Here is a 13,899-nt window from a genome sequence, read left to right as displayed (position 1 = left end):
ATGAAAATGTCAAGCAAGTCAAGAAAAAACTTATTTTTTTCAATAGTCTGCAGAGTTTTTTCTGCATGTCCCAGACAGAGCTCTGCTCATATTATCAAGGTCCTTATATGATATCCGTGATTTCTGTAAAACTAATCTCATCCACAGTTCCATATCTTCAAAACACTGATCAGATCAAGGTTTGTTTTAATTTTTATTCTTGCATCTATAGAGATAAATTAGCACTTATTTTGACTAATTAATTGGAATTATTTCCACATCTACCTCAAGACTGTGTTAATTATGTACAGAATGCCTCCTCCACAGTATTGGTTGTACAAGGAGCTTTGGATGTCAAACTCAGATGCAGGTAGATGTGCAGCCAAGATAAACATCTGTTCAGGCAAATCTCTGTCCATCAACAGAGCTCTAAATCCTCCTCATATTTTGCACCTACCTGTAGGCAGAAATCTGATCAGTGTTAGCAAGGAAATGATGGGCACTCCTAGGATGTATCCCAGAGATGTCCAGCTGCCCCAGAGTTTTGTGGTCAGGGTACCTCCAGCCCACACCTGATATCCACTGCTTCAGTGGCAGCTCTGAGCTCCTCTGCCTTATTAGAACAACAATTACAGGTTGGCCTCTTCTATAATTTCCAGTCATCTAATTTATCCCATATAAGTTAGACTGATTTTAGAATACCTCAAGTAGAGGTCACAAGGCAGATGAGGGATTCTCAGAACTGGATATTTGCCCCTCCAGTTGTAGACCAGGTCAGAGCCAGTTCTCTCTTTCTGAATTATTAATTCCTTTAAATAATTAGCAGACATGCCACTCAATTATTCTTGATTTCCACATCCCATTTAAAGGTCACTAGGTTTTAGAGTCATCCTTAATTTGGCATAAAAATTATCTGTCCTTCCCAGCTCTGGCTTTACCTCCCTGCAATCTGAAAAGCACAAAATTAACTTTGACAGCATTAACTCTTTAGTACAGTGGAGTGTGCATGCTCCCTCTGCCTTCACTCATGGCAAAAGACCTCATCCAATTATTTAAATTTAAAGAAAATTACATTTCCTCAGCTATTTAAAATAAAATATGCCTCTTCTTATAGATCATATTTCAATATTTATACTTATTGAATATATTAGGGCAAAATTGATGTCAGAAATTGTAATACAGCAAAAAAATCCTATCCTGAATTCTCTCCTCCTTTTATCTTTGTGAGGGTTAGTCAAAAATAGAAGATAACCTGATTTTATTTTATTTATTATGTCCTTTGGGTCACAGAGAAATGTGATTTCTCACAGACCAACTGAGTTTTCAATATGCAGAATAAAAAGCAGAATATTCTTAGCTAAGCTCCATGACTGATTGTTGTCCTTTCTTCTTTCCTCTAGGTGATGCCAAATTAAATTGCCTTCAGTAAAAACATATAAAATATAATTAACCTTAGCAACCCAGTTATCCTCAGTGTCCCTTTTTCTACTGAGTACAAAGTATAGAGAAACATTTCTCCTTTGAAATTACTAAAAATTCAGTGACAAAACACATAGTTATCTAAGTGTAACAATGCTGAGCTGTTGTCAAACTTGCAGCAGTGGTGTGGAATGAGAAGCTTTTGTGAGTTTGGGCAGTTAGTTCAGTCAATTTCCTTACAATCTGATTTTGTGCCTTGAAACAACCTCAGCAATCAGACTGAGCTGTAGCCACCGAGTGGCTCAGAGATGCTGTGCAAATCCCTTTTCCTGTGTTTGTCACCCTCCCACTCTTGCCTGCTTTACTGGAGTGCAGGGAAGATTAGGCAGTCATTTGATATACAAATTATTGCATGATTTTCTGACAATACAGGTATGTCCAAACCACAGGATACCAGTAGTTTGGCATCTCTAGAAATGGATGCTACCAGTCCCCAGCACTGCTGCTCACCAGGAGACAGAGGCTGATTGTCAGAGTAATTAATACCTGGCTGCAAAGTGCCCTGTGGGTGGCTGCTCTCTGTTGGAAGGAAGGATGAAGAAACTGATTGGGAAATCCCAGGACTGTGTTTAAAAGCTGAGGTACCAGTTATTACCAGATATCCTTCTTCCACTTGGCACTTTTGGTAAAACTTCAGGAAGCAAATCCTCTACCTTCAGTCTTAGAAGCCCATCGGCTTAACACAGAGATGTTGCCTTAGGGCTAGGATAAAAACCTAAAGATCCTTGTTTTGTTGGGGTTGTCGCTGCTATCATGTATTCAACTATCACACGGAAAACTATTTCTTAAAATGCTGAATTTTTTTATGGGATCTGCAGACAGGAGTTGTGAGAATGCACTATTAAATTACACATTAACTGTGAATTTCCAGTAGAGTCAAGTTCCACCAATACCTAAATAACACTGAATGTAGATGGTTGCAAAGAGTCACATGTGAATCTAGAGGGCTCAGGAGACCACAATCACCATGGATCCATGGTGATGTCACCACCAGATACCACAGCACTCACTGCTCTTACTGCAGCTGAAGCTTAACTGTTATTATGGTTGAGTTTCATGTATTCAGGCAAAGAAGAGTTTTCTCTCTTCTGATCACCACATTGTCATGAGTTCACACGAGTTATCTTTGCAGTTCACTTTGAAGCTGGAATTAGTAAAATTCATTTATTTTCTTAGCACTTCTTTCACACCTGCTTGTTTTTTTGTTTGTCTTTTCTGTTGCTATTGAAGAGACAAAGAAAATTACAAGTGATGAGCAGTTCATCAATCAGCTGGGCTTTGGACACCTTCTTTGGGATACCAGGGATACCCAAAATAATTCTAAAGTTCCTTGGAAGGGTGAAGTAAACAGAAACTAAAGATAAGAGAGTAAGACCTATATTTCCTTCATAAAACTCCATTCCTCCGTAAATAACAAGCAATAATTTCCAGCTGGGTGTTTCCAAAACTATTTATCTTTTACTCTCTACCTAAAAAGATATGCAAGGGATTCAAGCAACTGCTGTGTCCATAATACTTAAGTAGTTATCATTCAGAAACACAAAGCCCAGAGTACAATAAAAATCTTCCCTCTGCCAGGCTCTGTGTAAACCAGATGTACAAGGCACATCACAGAAAGCACAGATGAAAAAACAGGTACCACCTCTGTGCCTCCTTCATGGAGATAAGCCAGAAAGATCAGCATATTCCCTAAAGCAGCTGCATGTGCTCATGTGTTTTCTCCACAGGATACAGAGAGGTCCACACTGTCCTGTCAGGATCCCAAGCCCAGCATCTTTCAGGTCCTATCCAGCCTTTCAACAGGCAGCACGCCAGCCTTTCTGGGAAGGAGATGGAGATCCACAGGCAAAGAACAAAACCCAACAAAACAAACCCCAAATCACACAGCACTTTGCTGCTTGGCTGTAAGGCTGGAGTCCTCTGAGTTTCACAACTTCACGTGTTTGGGAAGTTTGAACCAGAGCCTGAGCTGGTGGCTTTGCTCACATCGTGGTGCAGATGCAGAAGCAAAGAAACTCATTTGCTGTCTCCTGGAGACCAAAGGCAGCAGCAACATATGGGACATGCTTGCAAACTCCCTTTCCTTGTTTCATCTATTACAAATGCCCCTTATTTAATGTCCCTATCTGTAAATTTTATATTTCATTACCCAAAGTGAAATCACAGCTGTGACCCAAGGAACAAAATATTCAGAACAAGCCTGCCAGTTTTGTGTTTTCAATCCAGGCTAGAAGAAAGGAATCACTGTGATAGCTAAAGGCAGCAAATATCTGTACACAGCACTGCTTTCATCATCCTCTCTCTGTCAGAACTTGTTCTGATTTTATTTCATATTCTATTATGAATAAAGGCTATATATTGACTATTGCATGTTTCCTTCATTTAGATGAGAAGGAGCTTGACTGAAGCATGTGAATCGAGTTTACCTAGTTTAGTTATTTAAGACAATAATTAAATCTCTTCCATGCATGTATTATTGAGCACTTCTAAATACCAGCACCAGTTTGTGTATCAGTGAGCACTTTTGAAGATTAATAAGGTGTGGGTATTTTTTCCCCTTGGTGTTTTATTTGTTTGGGTTTTTTTGTTTGTTTTTTTAAGAGAAACGTGTGCAATAAATACTGGGCAATGGCAAAACTTTGAAACACAAATATAAATAAAAAGAAATACATACTGATAAGCTCAAAAAGGAAAAATCAAACTCTAGGGAGGGGGGAAGGAAGCAAGAATTGGTATTTCAAAGAAATGTAGGCTACAGTACTATATATGAACTCTATTTTGGAGTGTATTGCAGTATCATAACCCCCCAATTAGCTGGAAGAAGGGATGCACTGATACAGACGTTTTTATAGCACCAAGTCCTGGAACACTATGAACTCATATTGCAGGATGTTTTCTCAGCTGTCTGATTATTCTGTTTTATGAACCGGCTTTATTTAAAGGATGCCTTCTGCACTCAGTTGGGGCTCAGGCTCTGAGAAATTTCCATTACATTGGACATCCTGGGATTTATTGAATAGAAATTGCTGCAGAGGGAAGGACTTTGTTTTCTCTCTAAAGCTGGGGCTAGTGAGGTGAACCCCCCACTTCCAACAGCCTGGGCTGTATGCACTGCTGATTACTCTGTTAATTCTGGGTTATAAATGTTACTTAGAAGCTTTAGCCTCATTATGGTTAGCACAACACACAAGGGGAGAACAAAGCAAGCTTCTGCTCTTTGAGTCACACTTCTTGGAAATACACGTTAGACCCAAAGACAGATTTATTGAGATATGGCCACCCTCAGAGAGAGTGAAGCAGTGACACTGATTTCTATGAACTGATGGGGGATTAGTTCAGTAAACATTTATTTTGTCCATTCCTCAAATATTACAACTTTTCCCCTTGGCTTGCCTTAAGGAAAATATGACATGCATCAATGAATTGGATCCCACAGCCTTGTGAAAATGAGCTCCATAGCATGTGCATCACATGCTCCTCTAATTACTTCTGCTCTTGCAGTAAAATCTGTGGGACAGACACAGTCTTTAGAATCCAGCTAAAACTGCACCTATTCATCAGCACCGGGAATATATTATTATTATTATTATTATTATTATTACTATTACTATTATTTATTAAATTTGCAACAAAGCAAAAAGTGTCATAAATTTACAATGTGAGAATCCACTTACCATAAAATCAAAATCAGCAGCATTTCCAGTTGTTTTCTGTGCTTTTCAGATCGGGGGGTAAATCCAGGCTCTATATTTAGCTTTCAATGACCTCTGACACAGAAGAGGTAAAAATTGAGGGATTTGATCTTCTAGTGCTGGATATGAAGATACAGTTTTCCCCAGATTAAAGCAGGCTGCCAGTAAGTAAATAGGTTCTTTTTAAATGTTCAGAAATTACAGTATCATAGAATCAATTAGATTGGAAAGGACCTCTGAGACCATTGAGTATAACTTATAACCAAACACCCCCATTTTAACTACTGCTATGCCCAATCGTTCCTTAAACACCTCCAGGGTCAGTGCCTCCACCATCTCCAGGTAACTAGCCTCAATTAAGTACCATTTTAAAATAATTTTGCTTCTTGAAAATGAGTCCATTTCAAATTATGAGTAACACTTAATGGAAAGCTTCCTAATGCCCTACAGTTTTGTTTGTTTCAGTTCTACTTTCTAACTACCAGCAATGTACAATCAGTGGAAATTAGAAGACAGTCCAGTAGCATCAATAAAAATGCTGGCAAGTAAAAGAACCCAGCCTGATAATTGTCCATGATAGCAAGTCCTTTGACTTTTCTATTTAGGCTTGAAAAATTACAGTTTGAAGTTCTGATGATTTTTTTCCTCCTGATTTTTCTCCTTCCACCTGCTCTAAAATGTAAACAAACCAAAACATGGATGCTCTTGTGGGATGAGTGTTTACTACCACATGAACACTGAGCTTCAGCATATCACAAGTGTGGCATCATTTATTCAGAAATGCTTTGAAAAATTACATTCTCCAGATTTTCTGCATAAATAGGAGGTATCTGCTTGTTTTATAACTGAGCTGGGTCCTGTGAAGCACAAGCCATGCTCCTGAACTATCAATTCAAGGATTCATTTAGAGCCAAGCTTTAAGGCTGTCTACTTGACAGGAGGCATATTTCATAATCTTTCACTTCTCCCATTGTGTAGGAAGCAATTCTACACTAGTAGTTTAACCTTCATCAACAAAGAACAATTGTTCTCTTCATGAAGTCTGTACTGTTTTCACTTCACAAATACACTGAAGAAATAATTGATGGCAGAAGTTGATTGGCACAGGAAGAATGGTGTTCTTCTAGCAAACACTGCCACTTAAATGCATACTGGTTTGAAAGTATGTAGTTTATGTAGTTCCTAACATCTGGGAGGGGTTTTTTTGTTGCCTTTTTTTTTTTGGTTGGTTTTGTTTTGCTGTTTTATTTTTCCCTGTCCTACTTCTCCTTTTTGACATGCAAATATCTTGAAAATCTTTTCCATGTAGCTGGACCCACATAATAACATTCAACCAAAAAATATGCATCCAATCTCTGTGTGTTGCAGTACTTCTGAAAGAAAATTACTAAAACCATATTTCAGGACCTTCTCATTAGTGGTAGGAGGTAGTAGTAGAAGAAGAATTAAATATAAATTCTACAAGATTCACAGGGTCACATGCTAAGAAATTGCAAGACCAATGCAGAAACAGTGTTGGGAAATGTTCCAAATCCTAGGCTTCCTTAGAAAAATATATTTCTGAAGAAGACTGCAAGTGGAATTATATTTTCTCAGCCTCTGCTTTTTTGAACCAGGGTGTTCTTCCAGGGCTCAGCCAGTTTCTAGGAATTAGGCATTATTTTGGCCACTCCTGTTACTGTGATTTGTTTTTTAACTCAGAGTCTTGTTCTACAAATTCTTAGACAGGATCCCCCTTGACTGAGTTGCTTTGCAAAGAGTGGACAATATTTTTACCACAATCCCCTTCAGCCACTTATAGGCAGATTCACTGCCTTGCTCCAAAACTAGGATGAATTATGTGTTAATAGATGAGAGTTTAAACATGTGGTACCCATTTTCACACAAACATCTTACCACTGGTTTCAATTTAACAAAAGCATGAGTGAAATGAAGATTCTCCAAGGGTTGGAGTATCTCTCCTGTGAAGACAAGCTGAGAGTTGTGGTTGTTCATCCTGGAGAGGAGGAGCCTCCAGGGAGACCTTCCAGCACCTTCCAGTGCCTAAAGGGACTCCAAGAGAGATGGAGAGGGACTTAGATGAAGGTCTGTAGCGACAGGACAAGGGGGAATGGCTTCCCACTTCACACTTAGATGGCTTTAGTAGAAATCTTTAAGGCAAGATCAATTTCATTAGAATTAAAAGCAGTTTAAAATATGGTAACTCATTTCAGTTAAAACTAAATAAATAAATTAAAATATAATGTAGTTTCATTCTGTTACTTTGAGGGCTGTGTGAAAACTAAGAGCTAGGAATATAAGAAATGTTAAGTGCATGTATAAGGAATTTACAAAAAATAATAGTAATAATAAAAAAGTCCAATATAAAATGTCGGAAAGCTTGAAATTGAAATTATATGAAAATAAGGCAATGGCTAAACAGAATCAGTACAAACTTAAGAGGACCACACTTATACAAATAAAAGTGTTCACAGCCAAAAGAAAATCAGTCTATATATCTATCAAAACAAATAAAGGACAGCAAGAACAGATAAGAGATTATTTTTAGCAGAGGATTTTGCCAATTACAGAACTAACCAGCCACGTCTGAACAACATCCGTGCTTGGATGAAAGATCACTATCACAGATCAAGCTCTGTAGAGGAGCCACAAATAACTGTGCTCAATTCATCAGTTATTTCACATGAGCTGAGCTCATCCCTTCATTCTCCTCATAGCCCCCCAGACAAGTTCTCTGTTTATGAGGCACAAGGGCTGCACTGTAGTTTTCCAAGTCAGTCCCCCCTACTTTTTTTTACCTAGCACCCCCTTTTCAGAAATAATTAGCTGATGAAATGAGTGTATTCGAGTCCAGTTTCTGTGTTTATTCCCTTCTTGCTCTGTGTATACGTTTCCAAATACAGATTATAAACTGCAGGTTAAGACTTCCCATCACATACGTGGGGGTGCTTTCTGCTAAACTACTTTGCTGCAAAAACAAGGCACTGAGGGCATTTTCTTCATAGGTGTTGAATTTTGAGAGACTTAAAATTACTGGAGTACTCAAAAGTTATGGAGACCCTCTTAAGCAAAAGGAGGCTCCCTGCAGACTCATTACTGGAGTTGTGAAGCTCTAGAATTATTGCAGAGTTCTCCTGAGACCTGTGGTGCTTTTTATTTAACACCTCCCTCTCTGAACCTGATGAAAACATGTGAAATGCATTGACCCATTTTTTCACAGAACTATCTGAACACAAACACATTTTACATATAATGAAACTGCAGAGATGAAGTCCTTCAGGACACCAATTAATACCTGTGTGAAAACTTTAATCTTCACAGTTCTCAAGAGAGTGATTTTGGTCCTGCCAATATGAGCCAAAGATGCCACCAGTGTCCATTCTGCTCCTGAAGCTTTTTCTGCTGGCTTCTCTGCATTCAGACACTGAATCCCCACTTTCCTGTGAGACCTCATACTCTATCCATGCCCAGTCAATATCCACAAGATTTAGGATAACACTATGCTAAGAAACATTAGATTTTTAGAAAGACCCACCTGAAAGTTGAGGACTGCTGATACAAAAGCATCAGAGGAATTTCTACAAAGTACTGAACTGAAATATATGGGCAAGGGTAGGCAGGTATTTAATCCAGGCTGAATAGCATTTATACTTGCTAATTAGGCCCATTGAGGGCATGAGTCAGCTTCATTTTGATCCAACTGTATCCTCCTGGGAATATGACTGACTCTAAAAAAATCTGCTTCTGTGAGTCCAATCACAATTATGAGATAGGGGCTAAAGCTGATGATACAGTTAGTGTGACAGATTGAAACAACTTTAGTTAATTATGATCTTAAAATCCCTGGAGAAAATTTCTAAATGTCTTACTCTATGTTTTCCCAGGGAATCCTGGGATGTATTCCTTTGTTAATTTTTTCTTACTTGTAGGTTTTTTTCCCTTGCTAGTTCTATTAAATGACCTGTCAGAGGGAGTAATGAGTGATTAGTAATTAGTTTGCTCATTTTGCAGTGTGACCTAAACTGTGGTTTGAGTTTTAATTTCATCATCATTTAAAGACTTAAAACTCAAATCATTAGCCACTTTAAAAAAGGTAGAGAGGATAAAAACACACATATGAACTTAAACTAATCTGTGGACATAACCTTTGGAGGGTATGGTTGAGAGACGTCGCCACAGAAACAATAGTTCCAGAAATGTGTCAGCTATGAAGAAAATTAACTCTATCCTAGACAAAAGCAACACAGGAGATAAAGTATTACCCAGAACACTGGGTGGTATCCACTGCAGTTAACTCTGGGCATATGGCACATGTGTCTTTATCTCTGAAATACTGGTTTAGGTTGCATTTCTAAATGGAATAAAGAATGGCTTTGAATACTTGCTAAAATGGACAAATAAAGCAGCTTATCAAAATCCCACTTTCTCCATTGGCTGCAATGACAACCTGAGAAGCACCTGAGGTGTCATTCTGGATATCTGAAACAGAAAGAAAGGTATCCAGTGAGGAGTTTTGAATAAGGTTTAAGTCATCCAGAGGAAATATTACCTACAGCCATCCCCTACTTTTGCTTCCTTTGAGGACTTTTCGAACATGAGCAATAGTCTTGACATGTCAGAAAGACAAGAGCTAATATCCCCTGGGAAAGGAAACAACCTCTCCCAGTCTGACACCACTGAGCACATGGTGCAAGTCTGCAGCACTGCTCTCAGCTCTGCTGCTGGCAGCACAAGCTCTGCTTCTGTCGTGCTCTCACCTTGCAGCCAGGAAAGCCATGAAGATTAATTGAGTCAGTCAAGTCCTGTGTTATCATAATTGACTTGATTCTCACCACTGTTGAAACTCAGCTGTGTACACTCTATCTATTGCCAGGTAGAGCATTCTTTTCACCTCGTAGAAAATTTTAGAGTTTGTTCAATAGCTAACCAGTTTCCAGTATTTACCATGGATCGCTCTACCTTTTCTTGCTGTACTGAGAACCAGGTCCAGAACAGGTGGTGTGTTTATGCCTTGGTACATATACGTGAATTTTTGAATTTACTATGACAATAATGATTCGTTCTCCTGAAGTCACAAGTGCTCTTAGCAGTGCTCTATGGGGATTCATCACAATATGCCACACAGTAAGAAAATGTTCATTAAAAAAGCAAGAGAAAATGCTGATCTTGACTCCTAGTGGCAAGATTTTTTGGAGAGAATATCATTGTTTTGGCCAAAAACAAATCAGTAGTATAGACACAATCTGTTCTCATCCTAGAATCCAGGTAAAATGAAAATGCTAAAGAACTTTTTTCTTCCATTTTCAGTGACATTCAGGATCACTTGGACTGTATTAATGTTCTCTATATGTTCTATCACCTGAATCCCTAAACCTGGAAATTAATTTACCTGTAGCAAACACATGATCTAAGGGATTAGTGAACTTTTGATTTTCCAAACACATGAACTAAGAAAAAAAGAATTTAAATTTAAATTCAAATTTAGCTTGCATTGTAGCAAAAGATTAATTGCAAAACAGAAGAAAAGTAAAAATAATCCCTTCTGAACTCGTTACTTTACATCGTGCCACTGCATTTCTTTTAGTGATGTTCACCTTCTTTCTACCAGTGTGCCAAAACATCTTCCACATGGGGAGTTTGTTATGCGGTTTAACATAACAACTGGGTTTTTTCCTAAAAAATCAAGGCAATAAAGAGATGTGATTGGTGTCAGCTATCACTAGAATATATGGAGCTCCTTTCACTGGGATTTGTCTTCCTTCAAGGCACAAACAGAGGAATTCCACAACATGGCACTTCCTTGTTCCATATTCCTTTGCAAAGAAAATCCTGGCTTTATTTAGGTACTGTGAGCAAAAGAGATATAAAATAGATGCAATTAAGTAAATAATTACACCAACAGTTTGTAAGGGAATTTGTGGAACACATACTCCTGGCTGGCTAGTAGAACTGTATGGGAAACTGTGGAAAGAAATTTGCCAAAACGTGAGGTACCTCTAGAAAAACAAGTTGTTCTCAGAAAAACAGGGTTTGAAGATTTGCAGAGATATAAATGACCTAAAACTCTCCTTCCACAAAAATGAAAATTCTCTTAAATTTTTATTTAATTTTTGCTTTTTGTCTCATGGAAATGAGGGCAACTCCATTCTAGTAAAGTAAGAATGATTAACCCTTTTTTAGCAATGAAGACAAAATAGATGTAAGGAATCATCAATTTGAATTTGGCTTTCTTAATCCATGTCAAACACTGCCTTCAAAATTGGCTGTCTTGAGTAATTTGATTTTACTGGAGACCCTGTAAATAAATGTCCATAAGAAAAGATACTCAAATCTCTAGAAATTAAGTCAAACTGACCTAGAAAAAACTTTGTGGGGAAAAAAAAAAGGTCAGTCTTGACTGTTGATGGATCTCCCTCTTTGTAATTGTTTCTGAGGATCTTATTCATCAGTCTTCTCTGAGAACATTATGGGGGGAAATGGAAGGCACTTCATCACCACAGCCTCCATTCTAGTGCAGATGATCCATTTCATGTGCCATAACATAATCCTAAAATGGATTGCAGCCTAGGAAAATATGGAGGGAAAGAAGGCTAACATTCAATTACTATGATTAGACTACGAAAGAAAAATACATCTAATTTTCTTTAAAGTGCTCATATTTCATTGTGTGTATATTTACAAAAAAAAAGAAACCCAAACCAAAAGAAATAAAACAAACTGCTAACCATAAGTACCTGAGATATCTCATATTGCTGTCTCTCCAGTGTCTTGTCCTAAAATCCTATTTACATCAGAATCAAGTGGTCAGTGAAACCACTCTTTTGCAAAGAACCAAACATCTGGGAAAAGCCAACACTACATGTTTAGAATAAGAATAATCTGGAAGAAGTCAAATAAGAATAACATAAAATGTTCAAAGCTTTTCCATAACTTAAAAAACACACTGAATTAGGAACAGAGCTGCCTGCATGTTGGAAGATCAGGCTTTAGGGCAGGGTGAAGGACTTTTTTTCTCTAAATTCAACTATTCCTGATCCCTGAGCTGTTGTTACCAGGCTGAGATCTCTCTGTTCATGTAAACAGTGCCATGCTCTCATGTTCTATGTCACAGCAGTAGCACATAAGGGACACTTGTCCTGCACCAAATTTCTCATAGCTCTCATTCTGAGCAGGTCCAATGTTACCAATATAAAGACTTTATGACCTACACATATCAAATTTTTCATGTTTTACACAGTATCCTTCCCTCACAGTTTACTAAGATATCACTTTGCTGTGAAATTCCATCACTTGCTAATGAGCTGAAAACATTTCTCAAGATGAAAAAAAATATACCCCAAATTTAGTCTGGTTTTGCTTTTGCAGGTAAAATAGCTAGATCAGCAACAATCACTTACTCTGTCTTCCATGCCCACTTACTCTTGTAATTTTCTTAGCAGACAATTTCTTTTTTATTATTTTTTATTGTGAACAATAAAGTTCCCCTTATTTTTCTGCACTCATATAAAGCAAAAATAACTCCACTGATGTCAATGCCTGTAAAATGTCAGATAGTAACAATCAAATATGAAAAAACCCCACATCTTCTGCTCTTTACAGGAATGTACAGTACATGGCAGGTACTTCCCAAATATCCAAAAAGGAGAATCTAATTTCCTCATTTCCTGCCCATAGCAGGGGATTTCTACGTGTACAAATTTCACAAGCAGAGGTGCAGAAGTATGTCAGCAATTCAGTTTATCAGAATTTGTTACTCTATCATGCTTTAGAATTTAAAAAGGGATTCAAAAATGAAAACAGGGGATTTGGAATAATATGATCTTTAAGGTGCCTTCCAAACCGAAACATTCTATGATTCTGTTTTAAGAATAACACTAAAATAGGGGGAAACTGGAAAAGGTGATCAAGCAGATAATGCTTGAATCCATTTTGGGTGAGGTTCTCGTAACCAGTGAGAGAAATTAAATCTTCTGAGAATATTAGTGCAGATAAAAGAGACAATCAAGACATAGAGGAAGTGTTTGGCAGTGGTGAAAAGGTTAGAAAGACCAGAGAAACTATTGAAAACCAGAGGGAAACAACACTGAATGAAACCCCAGATATGGCTTGTGGAATATAAAATTTCATCCAGACTTGGCATCTGTATACTCATTTCCAAGATCTTAGAATTTCCTGTGTTTAATGGGGTGATTCACATAATCTATATGTATCTAATTTTTGTATCTGTAAAATGAAAAAAGGGATGAGAGCCAAAACAATTTAGGTCATATGAAAGCAAAAATTATATCTTGCAAGACATATGTGGTAATCTTAGTAATCCTTCTGATCTACTCAGTGGCTTTGGCTGAAATGCTCTCCTTATTGTTACACAACATACTTTAAAATAGTTGTGAGCAGCTGGAAGGAGGCCAGAGAAGAGAAACAAAATTATCCTACAGATCTAGAAAATAGCACTTGCAAGATGCTGAAGAAAATGGAATGTTAAGAGCTTGGGAAAAGAGGGAATACAAAACCCAAGGGCAACAAGTTAACTGTGAGAATTTGTAAAGGCAACTGCAGGGGGAGATAATGAAAAAAAGAAGAAGAAATAAAGCGTTGTCCATACAGTAGTGTGTCTAGGGCAAGCAATAATGGTCAAATATCAAAAGAAGGAGATATGGAAATTTAGATAAAATTTCTATTGAAACAGTTACTGAAGCAGAAGGAAATGTTGTATGGTAAACTGCAAAAATCTGCATTAAAGGAAGCT

Source organism: Cinclus cinclus, chromosome 5, assembly GCF_963662255.1.
Source record: "Cinclus cinclus chromosome 5, bCinCin1.1, whole genome shotgun sequence".
NCBI lineage: Eukaryota > Metazoa > Chordata > Aves > Passeriformes > Cinclidae > Cinclus > Cinclus cinclus.
This window is presented reverse-complemented; position numbering follows the sequence as displayed.